The sequence below is a fragment of the Schistocerca gregaria genome, chromosome 7 (genome assembly GCF_023897955.1).
Source record: "Schistocerca gregaria isolate iqSchGreg1 chromosome 7, iqSchGreg1.2, whole genome shotgun sequence".
NCBI classification, from domain to species: Eukaryota; Metazoa; Arthropoda; class Insecta; order Orthoptera; family Acrididae; genus Schistocerca; species Schistocerca gregaria.
In genome coordinates, this window is record NC_064926.1 from 518,255,999 (window position 1) to 518,279,074 (window position 23,076).

The 23,076-nt window shown below is 44.4% G+C and overlaps 1 protein-coding gene and 1 pseudogene across 2 annotated transcripts in view; both read left to right on the plus strand.

Moving 5' to 3' along the window:
• The window catches only part of LOC126282013 (zwei Ig domain protein zig-8-like), a 1,268,067-nt gene that overhangs the window by 1,029,354 nt on the left and 215,637 nt on the right, over positions 1-23,076 (plus strand). The window lies entirely within an intron of this gene.
• On the plus strand, positions 2,224-3,455 carry LOC126282458 (dnaJ homolog subfamily A member 2-like; annotated as a pseudogene).

Consider the following 23,076-nt stretch of genomic DNA (forward strand, 5'->3'; position numbering starts at 1 on the left):
TTGTATTACGTTCCATATCTTTCACAGGATCACTTGTATCATCCGCACTGAGAAGAATCATCTCCTGTTCCGTAGTGTGCAATAGTATATTGTTAAGATGCGAAGCGGAACTAGAACAGGTGCCACCCATCCTCTCCCCCCCCCCCCCCCCCCTCACCACCAACAGCCATCACACTCCCAGTACATGTCACACTCAAATCTCTTCCCTGTTTATTGATGCTGTGAGGCAACCTTCGGCTTACTACTTTCTAGATATGAAGTGAACCATTGACAAGTTTTTCCTTAATCCAGTAATGTGCAAAATTATGCAGAAATTCTTATGGTCCACACAATATACTGCTTTTGTTGAATGAAAGGAAATGCCAGCTATTCTGAACCTGCTACTATCTCTCATGAAAATAATAAATTCCATTTTCTGTGGGTGTTCTTCCGATCATTTTGTATTCATCGATATGGGGCCGCCAGCCGTAGTGGCCGAGCGGTTCTAGGCGCTACAGTCTGGAGCCGCGTGACCACTACGGTCGCAGGTTCGAATTCTGCCTCGGGCATGGATGTGAGTGATGTCCTTAGGTTAGTTAGTTTTAAGTATTTCTAAGTTCTAGGTGACTGATGACCTCAGAAGTTAAGTCCCATAGAGCCAATACCGAGCTGCGTTAATAGACCAAATTCAAGAGACATGGATCCACGATACGTCCCGAATTTGTTTAATCGTCATTAGAGTATTACAGAATTGCTCAACAAGCTACAGCGAGAGACGTTACAAGAGAAACATCGCTGAGAGGCTTATTCAGAAATTTACAAGATTTCAGTTCTGAAATTCGAGCTTATAGCCTTGACTGCAATTCACTTTTTCAAATTCTGAAAGCAGAAAGGCTCAAATACAAGAAGTTATAGAAGTCGAGGAACGTGAAAGGAAAATGGTAGTTGCGGTGAGCGGGGAAGGGGGGGGGAGCCACTTTTATATGCTATAAGTAATGTTCTCCGCTCTGTACAATGAGCAGTTTCGTAAGAAAATCAAGGAGAGGCATTGAATGGGAATTAGAGTTTGGGAGAAAAGATTAAGGTTTATGTGGATTTCCATAACATTATTATTCTGTAAAGGATACCAAAGATCAGTAGAACAGAATGGACAGTGTATTGAAAAACATTTATAAGATAAAATTCAATGCAAGTAAAACGAGGACGATGGGGTGTAGTCGAATTAAATCACCCGATGATGTGGAAATTATATCAGGAAATGAGAAACTCGTGATAGTTGATTATTGTTAGTAGAGCAGCAAAGTAATGGCAAGACAAAAAGTACAGAGCATGTCGACTGGCCGCAGAAAAGAAAAATTTATTGGCTTTTAATATATAACTAAGTGATACGAAGTTGTTTCTGAAATTTTTCGCCTGGATTTTAGCCTAATATGAAAGTTAAAAGTGGATGATAAATAGTTTGGATATGAAGATATGGAAATTGATCCTACACAATAATGCTGAAGATTACGTCGGTACATCTAATGAGTCACTTATCTAATGAAAGGGTTTCTAAACGAAATGGGGAAGAAATAAATTTCAGAAATTTACTAAAAGATGGGATCTATAGATAGGCCACATCAGGAATAATCAAGGCTTTGTCGATTTGGAACGGAAGGAAGTGTTGGGCGATGAAAATTGTAGCTTGACTATAGTAAAAAGGTCGAAATTGATTTAGGTCGCAAAGACGAAGAGATGCAAGATTGTGTAGCGCTGATCTCTGCATCAAACCAGTCACTCCTCGGGTATACCTGTATAACAGTGACGTAGGCTGATTGTGAGAGTCGAATATCGATATGGAAACCACACAGTCGTTGACGCACGCTGCGGTCAGCGCTGAAACACTGCATGCGCACTGCGAAGCCGAGTAAACTGCGGCAGTTCCCCATCGGTCGCTACTACAGTGGTTTTGTCGCACTCGATTTCACCCGAGCGGACACTCGCCGCATACGACTCAAACAGTCGCGGAGTCCCTTCCAAACGCCTATGTGGAAGTGCAGCTCGTGGCGTAGAGATGCGCATAGACCTCGCGCACACTGCAGCTTCGCCGTCTATGAGCGATTCCTCGTGATTACCGTGTGTGTAAATAACCAGAGAAAAACGCAACTTGAGAAAATTTACTTTGGAAATTGTAGGCGTGACTGTATGCTTTGATCTTCGTTACTGCTCTAATCCACAGCCGAGCGATTATTCCTCGTTTAGAGGATGGGGGATACCAATTTTTATAATTTATTAGGTGAGGATAGAGATGCGTCTGATCACGAAATCAAAGTTACTTGTAACACAGGAATTTCACCCAGAAAAGAGCCCAGAAGCTGGGGACACATTCAAAGAGATTTCATTTCCTTATGAAGTCTTGTCTGATCTGACGAAACTTTCCACTATGTCACTGTTGAGTTGAAGAGAATGCAAGAATAATCTCGTGAAGGAGGTGGCTTCTCTTCAGATGATTTGTTCCCACAAATATTTGGTGGTGGTTTGTTTGGTATTGGTAGGGACCCTGATATGAGAAATAGGAAACGACACGGAGGAGACGATAAGATACACAAATTGGAAGTCTGCCTAGAAGATCTATAAAGCGGTAAATCATCAAAACTGTAGCTTCGTAAGGACGTCGCTGGTGCAACCTGTTGTGGGGAAAGGCGGAAAATCACATACAACGCATACCTAAGGAACACGTGCTGGTTGTGTTTATAAAGTTGCCTACAGACAGAAGAAAAGTGGAATGACGCAGCAGCTACACTCAAGATGTCCAAAATCTGGTGGTGAAGGAGGGGTCATGCGTGAGAAGGATCGCTGTACAACATGCAAGGATAAAAAAGTTTTGAATGAAACAAAATTATTAGAACTCCATGTTGATAAAGGAATGAAAGATAGTCAGAAAATATACTTTTGTGGAGAAGGGGATTACCAGCCTGATGTTGAACCAGGAGATTTAATTATAGTTAGCAAAAAAAAGGCACATGAAAAGTTCTAATGATCTAGTTGTGCCCCAAGTTATGCCCCAAGCACTTTTTGCTACTGAAGCTTTCTGTTGCTTTGACATGACACTTAAACATCTTGATGGGTGTGATCTTGTCGTAAAGTTTCCCGCAGCACAAGTTATTAAGGCTGGTGATACGAGGGATACTGAATATGAAGGTATGCCACAGTACAGAAAGCCCTATGAAAGGGTAAAGTCATACATAAAGTTTGATATTCTGTTGCGAAACAATCATTTTGCTAATGAAGTAACATTGGTGGAACTGGAAAAATTGTTACCACCGCAGCCCACATTCCACATACCTCAAGGAGTGCACGTAAAAGAAGTTGATCTCAGTGAATGTGGTCCAAATGACCGTACTTCTGGAGAAACAAGAAGACAAGAAGCTTGTGCACGTGATGACGAAGAGTGTGGTGCTGGTTCTGCAAGCGTTCAGTGTATCTGTCAAGTGTAAAGGACAAGTAAAACAGGAAGTAAGACGTATATGTCCGATAAACTAGATCAAAAATTAGTAGCATCATATCTCAATAAGGAAAATGGAACTTTAAACATAAGGTAGGAGAATGAAGAGAAATTCTGGCGCAAGTTTAAAAGAATAGTTGAGCAGGCACTGGAGAGATATACAGCCAATAGAGCAGTTCATAATGGGAGGGAACTTCCATGGTATACTGTCACCGAAAAGAAACTTCTAAAGAAACAGAGATTACTGCATAGTGAGTGTAGAAAGAAGGGCTATAGATAGAGAGATACTGAATGAAGCGCGTTTGAATGTCAAGAGAGTAATACGTGATGCCTTCAGTGACTACCGTAGCGGAATATTGTCAATTGATCTTTCACAGAACACAAACTTTTGTAAAGGCAGTTTGTGGCAGCACAGTTAGTGTCCAGTCTCGAGTGAATGAGACAGAAACTAAATTTTACGAAAGCAAAGCAAAAGATGAAATGCTTAACTCCGCTTTCAAATGTTCCTTTACAAACGAAAACCCAAGAGAATTGCTTCAATCTACCCCTCGTATCACTGACTGAAATCAGTATTAGTGTCAGTGGTGTTGAGAAACAGAAGAAATCGTTAAAACCAAATAAAACTCCAGGGCCCGATGGAATCCATGTCAGACTTATACTGGATTTGCAGCTGAGTTAGCCGTTCTTCTATCCACAACATCTCGTAGATCCTTCTAACAAAACCCTTGCCCAATTGCAAAAAGACACAGGTCACACTAGTCTACAACAATGCTCGTAGAGGTGATCCACAATACTAACGTCCAAATTCCTTTTGCTCTAGTTTCTAGCTCACTGGAAAGCGGTTTTCTTGTGAGTTACTGCAGACTCGATCTGTCTACGGACATTGGTAGCGGGTTTCATTTGAGTCGCTGTATGTGCGGACGGCCTCAGTCAGAGCTGACCGATGCTGGCAAGACACCGTGAGGCGCTAGCAACATGCAGGGTGGTGGCCTTAAGAAGACCGCGTGGTTTGTAATTAGAGATCATAGTCAGCTGTTTGACGTTTCACTGCATCGACTACCAGCATCGTAACGTCGCCTGACTGATGGAGAAGACCCGCCATTTCACTAGACTTGATTTGACGGCATTGCAGCTTAGGAGTCCTTTGTTAATTGTGTATGAAGAGTTTTCTTTGAACTCTGGAACTTTTAATGGTTACTCAGTCTTTTGTCTTGGCTCCAGTGAACTTTACCTCTGCAGAAATCGGGTTACAATGTCTTACTTATAGTGCAGTGCTTCATTTGTGAATAAATCAGAGTATTTTTCAAGTCAGAATCGAAAACTTCAAAAATGAAGACAATAAAAACCACTCCGTAGTATGCAGACAGTTGTTACGCCCCCATACGATGGAATGTTAATGGGGCAGAACTCTTTGAACTAATGAAAAATAGGTGGGTTCCGTGATCTTTTTTTAAAAAAAAGGAAAAATAATGCCAAATCTGATGATACAGTTTTGTCTTTTGTCTTTTGTTATTACTTATCATTATTGTGTCTACATCTGACGCTGCCAGTACCCACTGTAACGGAAGGACTGCCAAGTGGAAGGTCCCACGGCAGCCACAACGTTGGTCGTCAGTGGGAATTTCCGAGTCCGTCCTATTGTCCTGTAAGAAATTCATTTTGTATAAATAATATTCAATATCGATTCTGTCAGTATACATAGGACGATTCAAACATATTAAGTTCCTACAAGCTGGTGACGCGTTGAAACAGATGTCATATTCTTCGATCACAAATTCGAGACGAATGCGTGCACCGAAAAAATAGGATTTTGATGAAATGGCAAAGCGGCTAGGTACACTAATGAACTGAGTTTGAAACGTTGGTATCAAATTTCGTTCAGAATCTTATGCACCATTTTCAAGTTATGTCTCCTGCCAGTTTGAAAAATACTGTTCCGATAAAAAACGCCTTTTAATACTGCGTTAAATTTCTTGTAATTAAATTACACATTAGTCAACAATCCCGGGACCATAGCGCGATCCTTCAGACCGAAAAGGAGTACTTCCTGTACCTTCTTCGAAGAGATTGGTTTCCTGTGACCTGCTTTGGAATTTTCACTCATTCTCTGCTCTGTTCCTCAGATATGCTTTTGGTCCGCTTTTGTGCAGTGATTGTAACATACTAGTCGGATCTGAAGTTCGAGCACCCTAATAATTTCCGTAATCTCTGTAAGGCCGACGTCAAAATTACATGTCGACTATTCTTTCCCCGCTGTTGTTGGTTTCCGGGGATACTTGTTCACAAATCGCCTTGTAACTTGACAACGGAGTTTGCGACCAACTAGAGATTAACACCGCACTAGAGGACGTTGTCAAGCCAAATAGAGGGAGATGGATTTTTTGACATTTCGAAAGAGGACTGTCCACTTAAGGAGAGTGGGAGGGGAAGACTGTGTAAGTAGGCTGTTTAGGTTTTCTTATTGGTAACACCACGTAGCGCTCTGTATAAAAATCACTGGCTGTGCTGTGTGCAGTCTGTGGCTAGTTTGCATTGTTATCTGCCATTGTAGTGTTGGGCAGTTGGCTGTTAACAGCGCGTAGCGTTGCGCAGTTGAAGGTGAGCCGCCAGCTAAGGTGGATGTGCGGAGAAAAATGGCGGAGTTTCGACATTTGTAAGACTGGATATCATGAACTGCTATATATATTCTATGACTTTTGATGACTATTGAGGTAAATACATTGTTTGTTCTGTATCAAAATCTTTCATTTGCTAACCATGCCTGTAGTTAGTTCATTCAGTAGTTTGAATCTTTTATTTAGCTGGCAGTAGTGGCGCTCGCTGTATTGCAGTAGTTCGAGTAACCAAGATTTTTGTTAGGTAAATGATTTGTGAAACGTATAGGTTAATGTTAGTCTGGGCCATTCTTTCGTAGGGATTTTTGGAAGTCAGATTGCGTTGCGCTAAAGATATTGTGTAACAGTTTAGGCACAGTCATGTGTAATTTTTCTAAGGGGACGTTTCAACTGGGACACACTGAACCTTCCGCCACACAGTGTGTGGGCCATGTACCGGATGTCTAGATGTAGATGAAGGAATAGTCGAGACGGGTGACTGGAACAGAAGTTCACTAGTCCCAGCTCCAGAGCACAGGAGGGAGGTTCGGTTAGCGGCCGGGTCAGGGTCGCCCTCTGGCGGTGACTCTGCAGGCCGCCTGGTCCTGGCCGCGCCGGTGAAATATCTGTGGCGGGACGGACGCGGCGCAGGGCGCAGAAACCCGTGTCGGGCCGGCCGTAACTCAGCCGCAGCCGCCGCCTGCCGCCGCCACCGCTGCCCCCTCCGCCCCCACCTGTGCCCCCGTCACTGCCGCCTCTTCCACGTGCTCAGCCGGCCGCGTGGCTGCTGTCCTTGAGGACGCGGTACAGTGGAGGCGTATTCGGTCGATTTTAAGTCGACCAACTCACACAACACATCACTGGTACTAGATTTTCGTCTGCATACATACTCTGCAAACCGCCGTAGGCTGCGTCGAAGAGAATACATTGTACCACTACCAATCATTTCCTTTCCTGTTCAACTCCCAAATGGAGTGAGGGAAAAACGACTGTCTGTATGCCTCAGAGCGGGCCCTGATTTCTCTAATGTTGTCTTTGAAGTCCTTGCCCCGAAGAACTGTGGTAGCAGTAGATTCGTACTGCAGTCAGCCGCTCATGCCTGCTCTACAAATTTTGACAACGAATCTCCTGATGACTTCACGAAGCATACCGGCAACATTCGCGTGTTCGTCTAACTTCTGGTAACAAACAGACCAGCCCACCTCTGAACAACTTCGATGTCTTTCTTTAATCCCACCTGGTGTGGAACTCTCGAGCAGTATTCAAGAATGGGTCACCCTAGTCCTTTATATACGGTCTTCTTTATAGATGAACAACGCTTTATTAGAAGTTTCTTAATAAATGGCCACCGACCACTCTCCCTCACTAGTACCAACCTCACTTACTCGTTCCACTTCATAAGCCTAAGCAATGTTTAGCCAATTTATTTAACTGGCGTGTCTCTGTCAAGCATCTCTGTGAAGCACTTCGACACTAATTACTAACACCATACTCCATTATTACACAACTGTTTTTACTCCTCATCTACATTAACTTTTATTTTAAATTTTTTGTTTTTACATTTAGATACAGCTGCCACTGCGCTGGCACACACAGGCCCATGCCGGAGGAAGGACTCGAACCTCCGGCGGGAGGGCCCGCGCAATCCGTGACATGGTGCCTCAAACCACGCGGGGCCACTCCGCACGGATATCCCGAAAGGACCGTTCTATAGACGTACAGTCAACATGGATCTAGAAAACATCGTTCTTATGAAACGCAATTACCTGCTTACTCACACGAAGTTTTGAGTGCTACTGACAAGGGATTTCAAATTGATTCCACAATTCTAGATATCCAAAAGGCTTCCGAAACAGTACCTAACAAGCGGCTTGTCATCAAATTGCATACTTATGAACATCGTCTCATTAATGCAACTGGATTCGTAGTTTACTGTCAGAGAGATGTCCCAGTTCCTAGTCACTGATAAAATGCCACCGAGTAAAACAGAAGTGATTTACGGCGATTCCCAAGGTAGTGCTATAGGCCCGCTGCTGTTCCTTATCTATGTAAATGACTCAGAAGACAATCTGAGCAGTGGTCTTAGTTTGTTTGCAGGTGATACCGCTAACGACCGTCCGAGCACACGGAATAACGTCGTTTATCGTCTAAAAAGTTCATCAGAAGATCAAAGCAAATTGCAAAAATAATTGGAAAAGATATCTGCATGGCGCGAGAGTTGGCAGTTGGTCCTAAATAATGAATAGTGTAAGGTCATCTAAATGAGTGCTAAAAGGAATCCGTTAAACTTCGGTTACAGGGAAAAACAGTCAACTCTAAAGGCTGTATATTCAACTATGGTAAATAGCTACGAATTACGATTACGAACGACTTGAATTGTAAAGAACACATAAAAAAGGTTGTGGGGAAGGTGAAACAAGGACTGCGATGTATTGACAGAATACTTGGAAAGGCCGGCCGGAGTGGCCGACCAGTTCTAGGCGCTACAGTCTGGAACCGCACGACCGCTACGGTTGCAGCTTTGAATCCTGGTTCAGGCATGGATGTATGCGATGTGCTTAGGTTAGTTAGGTTTAAGTAGTTCTAAGTTCTACGGGACTGATGACCGCAGATGTAAAGTCCCATATCCTCAGAGCCATTTCAACCATTTAGTTGCCATTCATCACAGCAAATAGAAATTCAGTTGGAAACGTTGTGTAGTCCTCATATCTGAGAAATTATTCCGTGTGCTCGTACGGTTGTTAGCGGTGTGGCATTGGAGTGCAGTGTCAAAACCTATTCGCAAATTTACGAATATCTAATATGACTGTTGCCCTTAATCCAAGGTTCGCAGGATATTATGTGAGTAAACATCTACTTGAATTTCGCGCTACTTTCTCAGGCGGTGCTCATTTGTGGAAAGAATGTTTCCTGTTTCGGAAGTATTCTTGAGGTCCACATTGTAAATATAGTTAATACAATCTTCATTAATTACAATATAATAATAGCTGACTCTGGTATTTATAATTAAAAGAAAATAAAGCGAGTTGGTGGGCCTGCTATAGGATTGTAAAAACATAAAGGTGCTATTCTTAAAAGTGATGTACAAAATTTTTAAAGGGGAAGTAATTAATTCTTTTACAACTATACAGAACATGTCTTTCTTCACATTTAATTTAAAACGACACTAATAAAAAGGTAACACGAAAAACAAGAAGAGTACATTTGAAGTTAAAACACGACGTATGTAACACTGATATTAGAAAAGAAGCACTTCACTGTGAAACGTCCCCTTAGAACAATTATACAAGACTGTGCTTAAACTGACACACAATATTTTTTGCGCAACGCAATCTGACTTCCAAAAATCCCTACGAAAGAAAGGCCCTGACTAACATTAACCTATACGTTTCACAAATGCGTCTTGTTATAAGGTAATCTCTGTGGAAGTGTCGTAGTTATTGTCCTCCGAAAGCTAAGTTCTGCAGAAGTCAATGTACTTACCTCATGATAAACAAAAGTGAAATGCTTTGCGTATAGATATCGTAGTTACTACGCTTATTGGCGTGATGAAGTAAGTACTGTACTGTAACGTATTGTTGTGCTACAGAAAAGGCTGTCTCATTGTAGTTATACCACAAAGTTACTACTAAAACATGTTTTACTTTCCAGAAAAAATCAGAAAAACTGTGCAGATATAAAACAGATAAACTGCAAAAGCAACATTGTAAATTGTCACTCATTAGTAGCGTCGTGATAAAATCGTGTAGCTCTCACATAAACTAACCACTGAGTCATCTGGTATCTCACAGAAAGTACTTTAAATCCAGAATTTATTTTCAAGTAAACAAAAATGTTGCATTAAAATCTCATTAGCAGTACTGGCAAATGTTCTAAGTATGTCAGCCTTATAGTCGTTACGTAATCGTGCAACTAACAAGCAAGAATGTATACGCACAATAACACTGTGACGTCTGTTCACTATAACAATGCATTCGTAATTTCTGTTTAAATAAGTTCTCTTGGTTCTTGACTGGATATTTAACTTCAAACATGATTGCATGTTAACAGATTCTAAGTCTGACAAATTGTACTAGTAGCGTGAAGTGAAAAATTTTATGACAAAGACAAAGTTAAAAACCGGATTATCTTTCAATAAACGGTTGTGCATGTGATATGTGGTGTAATCTTTTACCCTTTATAGTACTCAGAGTTTGAACTTGAATGCAATTATCATGCGGTATACGTCGGTAAAGAATACTGGAATTTTTCTCAAGGTTAGCGCCTATGTTATTTTTCTTTGAGCCAGCCGGCGCACGCGGCTGCCTGCGGTGCGGGTCATTGTCTGTCTCTTTGTTGGCGCGCGCCGTTATTGGGATTAGGAGACCTAGCTTCTACAAATTAACCTTGACGAGAAGGCCCTGACCTTTTTGAAGCTCGCCAGTTCTGATGGAATTCAGCTCTGTCGTTTTGTCGGTAGTTTACATAGTTTCTTGTTTGTCGGTCATGTGGTGGAGAATTTCTCCCGGAATCGTAACTGCGCGCTGAACTGTTGCGTCTGAAATTATTCTGTCTCCCTTGATAATAATAGTTCTGGTTACCATATTGTCTGCTTCTATGGTTGTCTCTCTGATAGTCATTACTATGGAAATGCGGTCTTTCTCTGTAACTATTACTCTGCCAGTGGTTGTCATACGGGTGGTGTCTGTTTTGGTCACGATTTGCGTTGTATGAATAGACTTGTCGTGTCCAGTTATTGTTTCTGTCGTCACGGAATTGTGACGGATGTGAACTGTAGTGATTGTTTTCCTGTTTTCGCATCCCGCGACTGCGTGTGTCAATTTCTAATTCTTGTAAGAGTCCCTGAAAAGCTTCAATGTCGTCTTTGCAACGCCCTGCCAAAATAATATTCCTTAAATGTTCAGGCAATTTGATTAAGCAAATGCGGATGAGTTCTGACGGGCTGTATGGGTTTGAATGATACTGGTTCTTATGCAACATGTCTTCAAAATATTTCACAAGACTGGGAAATTCAGATTTTTCGAAATGTTTCATCATCATGATGCCATGTTTTACTCGGTCTTGTGTGGCTTGGGACCAATATGCTGAGAGGAAGGCATGGTAAAATTCTCCTTCACTGTGGCAATCGTGAATGACCGATCGCATTCTTACAGCTGGTTCATTCTCTAAGTAGCCACACATAAATTCTAATCTATGCTCTAGTGACCAGTTGGGAGGAAAACAATGAGAGAATTGATGGAGCCACGCTTGTGGATGAATGTCGTTGCCAGAATTCTTAAATGTTTTGAATTTACGTGTAGTAATGAACAGCTTATAGTCAAAATCATCGTGTCGGCGAGTAGCATATCGGTCATTGTTTCGGCGATTCCATCTCAAAATTCGGTGTACTTTGCCAATTTCTTTCATAATCTCCAAAGTGCCCTGTGTTGTTATTTTGTGGCAGTTCCGTATTTTTATGTCCCTCTTCCCGTATTGGAGTGCGAGTGTCCTCTGAAATACGTAATTCTTGTATTACCTGTGTCAACTGATCTTGTACTTCCCGGATTTCTCTTTGGTATTGCGTATTAATTTGATTCTGATTTTGTTTGAATTTCCTAATTTGTTCGAACTCTTCTGTGTCATTAAAGACTACCGGTCATTCAGATTATCATCTACCTTCGTAGATAAATTATTTGGCTGATCCGAAAGTTCAACTACTTTCTCTGATAATGAACTAATGTTCTCCATGTGTCTTTCTGAACCAATTTTCAGAGTATCTACTGTGTCCTTTAAGTTTTCTTGAGTTTTTGCAAGTTGCGTAACCGAATCGGTAGATGCAACTGAGTCAATTTTAGCTTGCAAGGTCTCATGATTTTCATGAACAATTGTTTGCAGTTCTTTTATGGCTGCTTCGTGATTCTGTAATGCATTTTCATGCCGCGAAAAAATAGGTTGGAAATGCTCACAAATTTGTGTTTTTACGTCATTACAGACTTTTTGACATTTCGATTCGATTTTATGTAATTCAGTAGTTAAATCTTCATGTGTTTGTTCAAGCTATGTTCCACTGAGTCTAACTTTTGAAGCTTTTGCTCCATTGCGTCTAACTTTTGCTGTGTTTGTCTCTGATTTTGTTCCATTGTGTCTAACTTTTGAAGATTTTGTTCCATTGTGTCTAACTTTAGAAGCTTTTGCTGTGTTTGTCTCTGATTTTGTTCCATTGTGTCTAACTTTTGAAGATTTTGTCCCATTTGTTTCTGATTTTGTTCAAGCGTTGTGTCTAACTGTTGTAGCCTTTGTCCCATTTGTTGCATTAACTGTAATAACAGTGCACTGGTGTCTGAAACATGTTCCTCAGTGCTTTTCGGCAGTGCATTTGAACCGGCAATATTCGCATTTTTAAAAGCAGAAAATGTGTCTTGATTTATTTGAGAAAACGGTGAGGACGCAAAATCTGAATCTACAGTATTTGCAAGATTGTGTCCTGTCATTTCGGAATCCTGAGGCGAGCTGTTGCCGACCGATCGATCGATAACGCTTCCCTGTTCACTAATTGTTTCACTGCCTACACCATTATTTGCAACCTGCTCCATTTCCCTATGCACAGTTACCAAATTACTACTTTGAACATTAGTTAATTCATTACATGGTGGCGCTAACACACTGCTTTCGTCTTCAATGTCATTTCTCAGTTTACTTTGAAGCCTAGTATTTCGATTTCCACACGCCATTATTGTCACAATATTTCACACGACAACACAGAAAAACACAATTTCAAGAGCAAAAATAAGAGAACACATTAACATAGCACTGAAAAAAATATCTAGTTAACTGCAAGCGCAGCTGCGAAATACTTCGTGTGCAAAACTACATACATGCCACAACTATTTTACTGTACAACAATGAAAGGCTGCAACTACAAAGGAAATTCTCTCTATGATTACGCGCTAGCAATAAAAAAAATCAACATTAATTACACAAACTACAAGAAAAAATTAGAAGATTCCAATGAGGTATCCTCGGCTAAGGTCGACATATGAAACGTCCCCTTAGAAAAATTATACAAGACTGTGCTTAAACTGACACACAATATTTTTAGCGCAACGCAATCTGACTTCCAAAAATCCCTACGAAAGAATGGCCCTGACTAACATTAACCTATACGTTTCACAGATCACTTACCTCACAAAAATCTTCGTTACTCAAGCTACTGCAATACAGCGAGCGCCACTACTGCCACCTAAATAAAAGATTCAAACTACGGAAGTCACTAACTACTGAGGCACAGTTAGCAAATGAAAGATTTTAATAGAGAACAAACAATGTATGTACCTTTATAGTCATAATATATATATCAGTTCATGACACCAATTCTTACAAATTTCAAAACTCCGCCATCTCTCTCCCCACGTCTACCACTGCTGGTGGCTCACCTCCAACTGCGCAACGCTACGCGCTGTTAGCATCCAGCTGCCGCTGCACAACACTACAATGGCAGACAACAATGCAAACTAAACACAGACTGCGCACAGCACAGCCAGTGATTTTTCATACCGAGCTCTAAGCGGCGTTACCAATAAGAAAACCTAAACAGCCTACTTACAACTGTCACTAAAACTGGAAGACGTACCCTGGAATAAATAACTTGTTGTCGGAGGGCAAAAGGTTGGTGGTTGAGGACGGTAGGAGGATGAGGATGGAGGGCTGGTGCATGGTTCTGATATGTTAGAAGTATGAATGGAGTAGGAGTCGCTCTCGGGGGTCAGGAAGGAAGTAGTGTATGGGGGTATGGTGTGGCTATAATTTTAAGGGAAAATGAGGCTAGGGAATGAAGGGGTGTGGGGAAAAGTGGTAAGGAAATATGAGGAGGGAAGAAAAAGGGAAGTCGAATTGGTGGGGTGGATTTAAGGTTGGCGGGATGGGTAAACGTCAAGTCGCAACTCATGGTTTGGGATCGGAAGACGTATGAAATTTCTTTGGGAGATGATGTGGAAGGTAAAAAGATTTAGTTGTGGGGATGTGTCGGCAGAGGCGCGGCTTCATTCTAGGATTAGACATTAGAGGGGAAACTATAGGATTATTTGAGTCATGTCACGCTATTTGTAGGCTGTTCCATAGTTGTTCAGTCTGAGAGAAGAGAGGTAAGAATTTGAAGAGATGGTAAATCATCCATGTTGTGAAAGGTGAACGGATGCCAAGTGAGGCAGAGTACTTCACGTTCGAGAATCTGGAGTGTCTTACAGATCGTACGCGTGACAGATATTCATGCGATATTTCCATAGGAAAAGATGGATCAGGTCGAGATTATGTAAGTGTGCAGAACAGTGAACGGGTGCAACCAACATATTAGAGCTGTTAGTTATAGTTACGCAAAAGTTCTGAGCACAGTGTTAAGTAACTGAATGTCATCACTTTCAAACTAATAAAATGATTTAAGTAGCATAGCGAGGAAGCATGATTGTTATAAGTCTGCTTTATGTGACTGGCTTCTGGAGTAACATCCTGTGGCAGTGATAGGAGCACATAATAATGTAATTAACATGTTTAAAACCAATTAATATATTCTACTGGAATCGTGTGTGTGTGTGTGTGTGTGTGTGTGTGTTTGAGTGAGTGTAAGTGAGAGATTTGGTATATCGTTGAATTTGTTCCAAATGATTTCACATACACAAACAGCAGTTGACCGGCGTTCCCTGGTGAAACGTTGTTGTGATGTCTCGTGTAAGGAAGAGAAATGAGTAGCATCACGTTTTCCACTTTGATAAGGGTCAGGTTGTAGCCAAACGCGATTGCGGTTTATCGTATCGCGACATTGCTGCTCGCGTTGGTCGAGATCCAATGACTGTTGGCAAAATATGTAGTCGGTGGGTTCAGGAGGGTAATACGGAACGTCGTGCTGGACCCCAACGGCCTCGTATCACTAGCAGTCGAGATGACAGGCATCTTATCCACATGGCTGTAACGGATCGTGCAGCCACGTCTCTATCCCTGAGTCAACAGATGGGGACGTTTGTAAGACAACAACCACCTGCACGAACAGTTCTTCAACGTTTGCAGCAGCATGGACTATCAGCTCGGAGACCGTGGCTGCGGTTACCCTCGACGCTGCTTCACAGACAGGAGCTCCTGCGATGGTGTACTCAACGACGAACTTGGGTGCACGAATGCCAAAACGTCATTTTTTCGGATGAATCCAGGTTCTGTTTACAGAATCGTGATGGTCGCATCAGTGTTTGGCGACATCGCGGTGAACGCAGATTGGAAGCGTGTATTCGTTATCGCCATACTGGCGTATCACCCGGCTTGATGGTACGGGGTGCAATTGGTTACACGTCCCGGGCACCTGTTGTTCGCATTGACGGCACTTTGGACAATGGACGTTACATTTCAAATGTGTTAAGACCCGTGGCTCTACCCTTCATTCGATCCCTGCGAAACCCTACTTTTCAGCAGGATAATGCACAACCGCATGTTGCAGGTCCTTTACGGCCCTTTCTGGATACAGAAAATGTTCGACTGCTGCCGTGGCTAGCAAATTCTCCAGATCTGTCACCAACTGAAACCATCTGGTCAATGGTGTCCGAGCAACTGGCTCGTCACAATACGCCAGTCACTACTCACTGAAGTATCATGTTGAAGCTGCATGGGCAGCTGTACCTGTACACGCCATCCAAGCTCTGTTTGACTCTATGCCCAGGCGTATGAAGGCCGTTATTACTGCCAGAGGTGGTTGTTCTGGGTACTGATTTCTCAGGGTCTATGCACGCAATTTGTGTGAACATCTAATCAAATGTCAGTTCTAGTATAATATATTTTTCCGATGAATACGCGTTTATCATCCGCATTTCTTCTCGGTGTAGCAAATTTATTGTCCAGTAGATTCTTATTTTTGTTATTTTTAACTGGATCCTACAACCGCCACCAGATGCTTCCGAGTCGTCTTCGCGTAGTGAGTGTAAGCGGACCCCTTTTAAGCGTTTTCTCTGAGGTTCAATCGTGTGCTGTGAAGCTTTTTCTAGTGTGCTTTTTTTAATACTCGGAACGCCCCAATGGGCAGGATTATCCTCGAATAATGAGAGTAAATAATTTGATAATCGTGTGTGGAACGCCTCATGAGTCGTCGTCAGGTGGATCCAGAAGTCCAGAGCGTTTACGGGCGCGGCTTGCAACATTTAATAGAGCACAGCGCCCTTCAGCCAGTTGACGGTGTTCTTTCTGGTAGTGGGAATGTAAGCGGTATCTGGATGCAGAAGCTCGTCAGGCGTGATAGACTCTGGCTGTCGGCGAAACAGGTTCGCCTGCATACGTTGTACAAGATCCCAGCACCTGCCTGTCACAACACATGTCTGGCGATGGGCATCCGAATCGACGACTGCACAGTACGTACACAAAGGGTCGAGTGAGATGTATGAATTGGAGCCGCTGGCGTAGGACTAATTTGTCGCTCACCTCACCACATGGAACGAGTGTGCGTGGGCAGGCACGGGATGTGAACTGCTCGCCACATCCTGGTCCAGTGGACGGTTGGGTGTTGTTTTCGACGTTGTTACGGGGCTGTCGTGGTTGATAGATGCGGTAGTAGTCTCTCGAGCTCAGTGCCCTCGTCGCCGGTAGATCCTCAATCATGTAGCTGACTTCGACCAGGAAATCGCGGATCTGGGTAAGAAACGGAGCTATGTGGCCCATGGCGACCGGTGGACGAAGATCCCGCGGCGCGACGTTCTGTAGCAGCGTCCCTGCCAAGGTGTTGTTGGCCGCGGCCCATTCGAGCCGCATCGTCGGTAGGTAAAATGCTAGCACGTGGTTGTGGATGTGAGTCAGCCCAGGTCCGATGCCAATGGAGGCCTCGTTAAAGTTGTGTAGCGGACTTTGAATATATGACCTGCAATTACAAGTAGTCCGTACGCTGCATGGAAACTGTGGGCCATGGCGACTGGTAGCGGGAGAATGTGCGCAAAATAGTTGTGTTTCGATGCTAGGTAAGTGTTGACGTAACGCGTATGGAGAATCATATCCGTATTGCGAAATCTGGTATCACAGAGGGGCGCCTGTGTTCTTTGTAGTAGCCGAAGATATGTGGCTGTCGCAGTTCAGCGAACTGTACTGAGGAACTGCACCACCAATGCGTTCAGTGAGAGAACCTTTTGGAAGCGAACCGCTGTCGGGTTTAGAAGGCCCGAAATCCATGTATGTCATCTCGCGCATGCTGCTGACGCTGCCCTATACTGCGCCGTAGCGGCACAAACACTGAAGCGTCGCTTGGATCTCGTCGCCCGACGACACCAAGAGCACCCCGTTGTCAGCGAAGGCGGCACGTCGGAAGGTCACGTCTCGAATGCAGGTGCCTTCCAGTCGTTGTCGAAGGCCGTGCAGTGCAGGTTCTAGGGCCACAGCGCATAAGACTCCTGATAAAGGACATCCATGTCACACCTACCGTCCTCGAGTGATGTGTTCCGTATGGTGGCAGTTGACCATAATCGGGGAGCGTGCCACCTGGATCAAGCGTAAGATCAGCATTGCTGGCGCAGAGTGGTCGTTGAAATGCTGTGGTCCCAGTGAAGGACACGCGACGTGTCGTGTAGCACCAGATCTCGCCCGAGTGCACGTAGTACCAGGCATGTGGAGTAGTGCGGTGTTTGGTCTGCTGGATCCAGGACGCTATTAAAATCGCCACCTATGATGCAGTGTTCCCAATTGCCATTCATGAGTGGAGCAATTTCGTCGGAATAAAAGGTAACCCTTTCTCTGCGACTACATGACCCGGAGGGTCTGTAAACATTGATAACGCGGACTGCTCCCATCGTCTCGGCAACACCTCGTGCAGATGACAAATACGTAAATTCCGACACCTGGATCCCTTCGCGTAATAGGATGGCGGTTCCGCCGCACCGTCACTTGATGGGATGCTGTAGGCTGTGTATCCATAAATGTTCAATTGCAACTCTGGATGGACTTCTTGAAGGACGCTGATACCCAGGCCCGAAGCCCGGAGTATATCATGGAATAAGGGCGTTTTGATAACAGAGAGCATGCCGTTAACGTTGATTGTGCGCACTAGAAATATACTCTGTAGGAATCAGCATGGGTTTCGAAAAACACGATCATGTGAAGCGCAGCTCGCGCTATTCGTCCACGAGACTCAGAGGGCCATAGACACGGCATCCCAGGTAGATGCTGTGTTTCTTGACTTCCGCAAGGCGTCCGGTACAGTTCCCCACAGTCGTTTAATGAACAAAGTAAGAGCATGTGGACTATTCAGACCAATTGTGTGATTGTATTGTAGAGTTCCTAGATAACAGAACGCATCATGTCATTCTCAATGGAGAGAAGTCTTCCAAAGTAAGAGTGATTTCAGGTGTGCCGCAGGGGAGCGTCGTAGGAACCGTTGCTATTCACAATTTACATAAATGACCCTGTGCATAACACCGGAAGTTCACGGAGGCTTTTTGCGGATGTTGCTGTGGTGTATCGAGAGGTTATAACAACGGGGAATCTGCAACGAATTGACGGATGGAGCAGGGAATGGCTATTGAATCTAAATACAGCCAAGTGTAATTTGCTGCGAATACATAGAAAGAAAGATGCTTTATCACTTAGCTACAACATAGCAGGTCAGCAATTGGAAGCAGTTTATTCCATAAATTATCTGGGAGTAGGCATTAGGAGTGATTTAAAATGGAATGACCATGTAAAATTAATAGTCTGTAAAGCAGATGCCAGACTGAGATTCATTAGAAGAATGCTAAGGAAATGCAGTCCGAAAACAAAGGAAGCAGGTTACACTACACTTGTTCGATCATTGCTTGAATGTTGCTCACCAGTGTGGGATCCGTAACAGATAGGGTTGATAGGAGACATAGAGAAGATCCAACGGAGAGCACCGCGCATCGTTAAAGGATCATTTAGTAATCTCGAAAGAGTTAGGGAGATGATAGATAAACTCCAGTGGAAGACTCTGCAGGAGAGACGCTCAGTAGCTAGGTATGGGATTTTGTTGAAATTTCGAGAACATACCTTCACCGAGGAGTCAAGCAGTATATTGCTCCCTCCTACGTATGTCTCGCGAAGAGACCATGAGGATAAAATCAGAGATATTAGAGGCCACACCGAGGCATACCGACAATCTTTCTTTCTACGATCAATAGAGAGTGAAATAGAAGGGAGAACCGATAGAGGCACTCAAAGTACCCTCCACTAAACACCATCAGGTTGCCTGCGGAATGTGGATGTAGATGTAGATGGTAGGATTGGGACATCTAAATGTGGAGTGAGTAGATGCAAATGTCGGCGTCTCAGTGATAATGGAGCCGCTTGGTTACCCTTCCATGCGGCAGGTATCTTTAATGCGGCCCTTCTGCGGGTGTTAGGCTCTCCCCACGTGGATCGCCGGTCCCGTGTGGTGAAGGCGAGTCAAGAGAGTCTTGTGCGTCTTCTGCCTCATTTCAGCCGCCCAGTGAGTGAGCGGGGAAACGGGTCGGTGACATCGCGTTGTCATGGGCATTCCCGTATCAGTTTCATCGTGGCTGTATCGCAATGTGTGGATCTGCTGAGCCAAAGAGCTCTCCCATTTACCAATGGATGGCAATGTCACTGAGCCGTGGAGCTCGTTCCTGGCACGCCAGTCTCTTGGATGTCCATTACAAGGCTGCTATATACACTCCTGGAAATGGAAAAAAGAACACATTGACACCGGTGTGTCAGACCCACCATACTTGCTCCGGACACTGCGAGAGGGCTGTACAAGCAATGATCACACGCACGGCACAGCGGACACACCAGGAACCGCGGTGTTGGCCGTCGAATGGCGCTAGCTGCGCAGCATTTGTGCACCGCCGCCGTCAGTGTCAGCCAGTTTGCCGTAGCATACGGAGCTCCACCGCAGTCTTTAACACTGGTAGCATGCCGCGACAGCGTGGACGTGAACCGCACGTGCAGTTGACGGACTTTGAGCGAGGGCGTATAGTGGGCATGCGGGAGGCCGGGTGGACGTACCGCCGAATTGCTCAACACGTGGGGCGTGAGGTCTCCACAGTGCATCGATGTTGTCGCCAGTGGTCGGCGGAAGGTGCACGTGCCCGTCGACCTGGGACCGGACCGCAGCGACGCACGGATGCACGCCAAGACCGTAGGATCCTACGCAGTGCCGTAGGGGACCGCACCGCTACTTCCCAGCAAATTAGGGACACTGTTGCTCCTGGGGTATCGGCGAGGACCATTCGCAACCGTCTCCATGAAGCTGGGCTACGGCCCCGCACACCGTTAGGCCGTCTTCCGCTCACGCCCCAAAATCGTGCAGCCCGCCTCCAGTGGTCTCACGACAGGCGTGAATGGAGGGACGAATGGAGACGTGTCGTCTTCAGGGATGAGAGTCGCTTCTGTCTTGGTGCCAATGATGGTCGTATGCGTGTTTGGCGCCGTGCAGGTGAGCGCCACAATCAGGACTGCATACGACCGAGGCACACAGGGCCAACACCCGGCATCAAGGTGTGCGGAGCGATCTCCTACACTGGCCGTACACTTCTGGTGATCGTCGAGGGGACACTGAATAGTGCACGGTACATCCAAACCGTCATCGAACCCATCGTTCTACCATTCCTAGACCGGCAAGGGAACTTGCTGTTCCAACAGGAGAATGCACGTCCGCATGTATCCCGTGCCACCCAACGTGCTCTAGAAGGTGTAAGTCAACTACCCTGGCCAGCAAGATCTCCGGATCTGTCCCCCATTGAGCATGTTTGGGACTGGATGAAGCATCGTCTCACGCGGTCTGCACGTCCAGCACGAATGCTGGTCCAACTGAGGCGCCAGGTGGAAATGGCATGGCAAGCCGTTCCACAGGACTACATCCAGCATCTCTACGATCGTCTCCATGGGAGAATAGCAGCCTGCATTGCTGCGAAAGGTGGATACACACTGTATTAGTGCCGACATTGTGCATGCTCTGTTGCCTGTGTCTATGTGCCTGTGGTTCTGTCAGTGTGATCATGTGATGTATCTGACCCCAGGAATGTGTCAATAAAGTTTCCCCTTCCTGGGACAATGAATTCACGGTGTTCTTATTTCAATTTCCAGGAGTGTATATTTCTGGCCTAATAATGAAAATACGAATATTTATCAACGAAAATGGTTTATTGTTTTTCAAAATATTCTCCATCAAGATTTATACACTTTTGCATGCGCTCAAACCAATTTTCGAAGCACTTTTTCCACTCCGATTGAGACACCTCCAAAACATGGTTTTTGAATGCTGCAACAGCATCTTCTCGCGACGAAAATCGTTGACCACGCATTTTTTTCTTGATGTGTGGGAATAAAAAGAAGTCATTGTGTGCCAAGTCAGGGCTGTACGGCGGATGACCCATCACTTCGACGTTTTGGCCAGTCAAAAAGGCGCTGGTTTGAGCCGATGTGTGACAGCTCGCATTGTCATGGTGCACAATGATTCGTCTTCTCTTGTTCATTTTTCGAATTTCTCCGAAGACTTCAGGCAAACAAATCGTGGTGTACCACTCAGAATTGACCGTCCTACGTTGCTCAAGCGGAACAGTCGCCACATGACCAGTTTTGCCGAAGAAACAGGCGACCATTTGCTTCGAAGTGCTTCTTCCACGAACAACTTTCGTTGGATTTGGCTCGTCTTGGAAGATCCACACGGTCGATTGCTGTTTTGTTTCGGGCTCATACGCATAGATCCATGATTCGTCACCTGTGACGATCTTATAAACGTCTTTTGAAGCACCGCGATCGTATTTTTTCAGCATTTCTTTACACCAATCCACACGAGCTTTCTTTTGTCAGATTGTGCGGGATCCAACGAGAACAAACCTATTTTACGGCCAGGTGTTCATGCAATATCGAATGTATGCTGGTGGGAGAAATGCCTAGACATGCCTCTATCTCACGGTATGTCACATGACGGTCTTGCATTATCAGTTCACGTACGGCATCGATGTTTTCTGGCACAACGGCTGTTTTTGGACGACCTTCACGGAATTCGTCTTTGAGCGAGCGTCGGCCACGATTGAATTCATTGTACCAGTTTTTCACAGTGCTATAGGATGGTGCTTCGTCGCCATACAAAGATTTAAGTTCATCGATGCACTCTTGTCGTGATAATCCACGTCGAAAGTTGTGGAAAATGATCGCACGAAAATGTTCACGAGTTAATTCCATTTTTGTGCCAAATTGATTTCTTCAAGTCCCTGTAAAAGAAAAAAAAATTGTCGTAAGTCAAAAAGTTCTGAGTAAATTTATGCTAAAAAATGTTAAACTTTCCAATGGAAATGTCAGATTGCACCTGGCAACACTTAGTGTTGCCTAGGCCAGAAATATATATAGCAGCCCTCGTATCGATCCTTCGATGTTTCTTATTTTTGCTTGCCTTTGCCATTCGCGGGGCGAGTGCCAGTTGACGTTTGCTCGAGCTACCTGTTGAGACGCCGCGAGGAACGAGGTGGGATGGAACCACGTATATGAGGAGTTGGTTGTACGCGGTCTGCCTGCTAAGGGTGGAGGATATGTGCTGGCTGCCTGCCTGTCTGCTCTACTGATTTTGCTTGCGACCGCCTAGCTTGGGTTGCAGCCTGGTGTATCCTGCATGAACCAAACCGGACGTCCAGCAGAAGTAAAGCAGCCTTGTGTTCCTTTTAAAGATAAGGAGCAAGTGATTAAAACCTTTTGTAACCAATTTTGTTTGCCTCGTAAGTGTGGACCTAGCGTTTACACTGCCTTTGGGGAGAGCTAATTCTTTTACATTTAAATAGTTGGGGTTCCCTGAACTTTATAACCTTTTGGGGGTTTTATTTGAATTTTCTCTTTGGAGTTCGTTCCTTGTGCTTTGTTAAATGTTTACTTGTATGGCGGGAAGTGACTCCTGGTTAAAACTCGGAAAAGGTGTTTGATGTTACTGCCGCCTCCGGCGTTCGACTTATCACGACTTATCAATTAAGTGTTGTCATCCCTTCGAGCGACCTGGCGTCACTCCTCGTTAATTAATGCTGGTTTATGTGTACTTAATTTTGAATTGGCCATTTGAATTAA